The following is a 3,051-nucleotide window of genomic DNA, read 5'->3' as shown; positions in this document are numbered from 1 at the left end:
CGAAGGATCGCCGGAGCCCAGCAGGCGAGATTGTGGTGGCCGGGAGCGGCCACTGCACTCCAGTCTGGGCGACAGAGTGAGACTCCAACTCAAAAAAAAAAAAAAAAAAAAATTAGCCAGGTGTGTCGGTGCTTGGCTGTGGTTCCAGCTACGTGGAAGGCTGAGGCAAAAGAATTGCCTGAGCCCAGCAGGTTGAGGTCGTGGTGGCCCTAAGCATGCCACTGCACACCAACCAGCCTGAGTGACAGTGAGACTCCAACTAAAAAAAAAAAATCCAAAAGCTTAGATATATTACGGGGTATTGTATTTCTCAATGCTGTTGCTAGTTTACTATTACACTTCTGCTGTGGTCTGTTGATGGCAATATTGCATAGACATTCTCTTTGCTTGTTTGCTTGTGCTATATGGGAGTAATGTGAACTTTCTGCTTTAGGTAATTGGAGGACTAAAGTCTGTCCTTTTTGTTTTTTGCTTTTTTGAGTCAGAGTCTCACTCTGTCGCCCAGGCTGGGATGGCTCCAGCTACTTGAAAGGCTGAGGCAGAAAGATCTCCAGAACCCAGCAGCTTGAGGCTGCCGTGGCTGGGAGCGTGCCACTGCCCTCCAGCCTGGGTGACAGAGTGAGACTCCGACTCAAAAAAAAAGGAGGGGAAATAACTTGTTTCCTGTTTCTTTGTGCTTTCTCTTTCATGGGCTTTTTACTTTGGTGGGCTACATGTTTAAACTTTTGGTGGAAACCAATCAGAATAGTAATCCTGTAAACCAATCGACTAGTAGAACATGCAAATAAGATGATTATGTAAACCGGGTTTGGTGGCTCAGCTCGTAATCCCGCGCCTTGGCAGGCTGAGGTGAGTGGATTGCCTGAGCCCGCGGATTCGAGACCCGCCTGGGCAACTTGGCGAAACCTCATCTCTATAATAAATCACAAATTAGCTGGGTGTGGTAGTGCGCGCCTGTAGTTCCAACTACTTGGAAGGCTGAGGTGGAAGGGTCACCGGAGCCCAGTGGGTCGAGGCTGTGGTGGCCGGGAGCGGCCACTGCACTCCAGTCTGGGCGACGGAGTGAGACTCCGACTCAAAAAAAAAAACAACCAAGATGATTATGTAAAACCAATCAATGTGTGACAAGTAAGACCAACTATAGCCCCCAGCTATGAAGGACCCAATCAAAATATATGGTGCCAACAAGTTACCTTGTAAGGGAAACAAAGGAGTTACAATGTAAAGGGACATTAACAAAGATATAAACCGGCTCGGTGGCTCAGCCTGTAATCCCGCGCCTTTGGGAGGCTGAGGTGAGTGGATTGCCTGAGCCCGCAGGTTCGAGACCCACCTGGGCAGCGAGACCTCATCTCTACAATAAATCAAAAAATCAGCCGGGCGTGGTAGCAAACACCTGTAATTCCGGCTACTTGGAAGGCTGAGGCGGAAGGATCGCCAGAGCCCAGCAAGTGAGGCTGCGGTGGCCGGGAGCAGCCATTGCACTCCAGTCTGGGCAACAGAGTGAGACTCCAACTCAAAAAAAAAACAAAAACAAAAACAAAACAAAACAAAAAAGATATATAAGGCAATGGCCACCTGGGTTTGGGGCTTAACCTTTGGACGCAAATCTGCCAAACCCATGCCTGCACAAGTAAACACTGCATCCTGGCAAAGAAGCCTCGGTGTCCCATCTCTGGGAAGATTCCCGTAAGGTTTGTTCCTGAGAATACAGCATCTTAAATCTTTGATAGAGTTCGGCATCTTTCATCAACTTTGTTCTCCAGCCCAGGACGAAGCATGGAGTGAGCACAATGCTTTAAGGCAAAAAAGCAGGATTAAAGGGGCAGGTGTAAAACAGAGTCATTGTCCTCACATGTAATAGGTTCTGTCAGGTGGGGGACATGGGGAAGTGATACTAAGAAGTAAGACATAATGACTCTATATTTTTTCTTTCTTTCTTTTGAGTCGGAGTCTCACTCTGCCACCCAGTCCGGGGTGCAGTGGCATGCTCACGGCCACCCCAGGGTCGACCTGCTGGGTTCTGGGGATCGTTCCACCTCAGCCTTCCAAGTAGCCAGAGCTAGAAGCATGCACTGCCACACCCAGTTAATTTTTTATTTATTGTAGAGGTGAGGTCTTACCAAGCTGTCCAGGGCGATCCTACAGGCTCAGGCAATCCACAGCCTTAGCCTCCCAAAGTACTGGGTTTATAGTCTGAGCCACCGAGCTCAGTCTCTCTCTCTCTCTCTTTTTTTTTTTGAGTCAGAGCCTCTCTCTACCAGCCACTGCAACCTCGACCTGCTGGGCTCAGGCGATCCTTCTGGCTCTGTTGCAGGGAAAACAGAGAGACCGTGACACCAAGGCTATCTTAGGAAGTAGTGTTTTATTAGCACCTGCACAACTCAGCAGGCTAATGCTCCAAGGCTGAGCAACCTGGAGAAAGAGGAGAGGGGTTTTATATGTTAGTTTAGGTAAGGGAGAGGGGTCAGGTGGTGTGGCTTTCATTTTTCTTTGTAATTTGCAAGGTTGTATTCAACAAAACTAGATTTTCAAAGAACAAATTGTCTTCAGGGTATACATGACAAGCAGGGGTTGTAAACCAATAACTTAAGGGGGTTATGAATCAATTACTATCTTGCACTTCTAGGAAAGCATTTTGTGGCTATTTGGTTTTCTTACCTCCCATGTCTATCAGGTTTGGAGCTTGCAGGTTAATTTTTAAAAGGAATAATTTTAACTTTTTAGCCCCTCTCTGCCATAGCGTAAGTGATCCTTCCTCCTCATCCTTCTAAACAGCTAAAACTATAGGCATGTGCCACCACACCCAGTTAATTTTTTGATTTATTGTAGAGACGAGTTCTCACCAAATTGCCCAGGCGGGTCTCAAACCCTTGGACTCAGGCAATCCACTCGCCTCTGCCTCCAAATTGCTGGGATTACAGTGTGAGTCGCCATGCCCACCTCTATGTTTTCTTTACTGGCACCAGCATGGATCAAAAGCCTCAAATCTTCAAGACTCGCCTGGGCAACTTGGTGAGACCTCATCTCTACAATAAATCAAAAATTAGC

Source organism: Carlito syrichta, unplaced genomic scaffold (genome assembly GCF_000164805.1).
Source record: "Carlito syrichta isolate Samal-C Ts95f unplaced genomic scaffold, Tarsius_syrichta-2.0.1 Scaffold303664, whole genome shotgun sequence".
In the NCBI taxonomy this organism is placed as follows: Eukaryota; Metazoa; Chordata; class Mammalia; order Primates; family Tarsiidae; genus Carlito; species Carlito syrichta.
Note: the sequence above shows the minus strand (reverse complement) of the source record.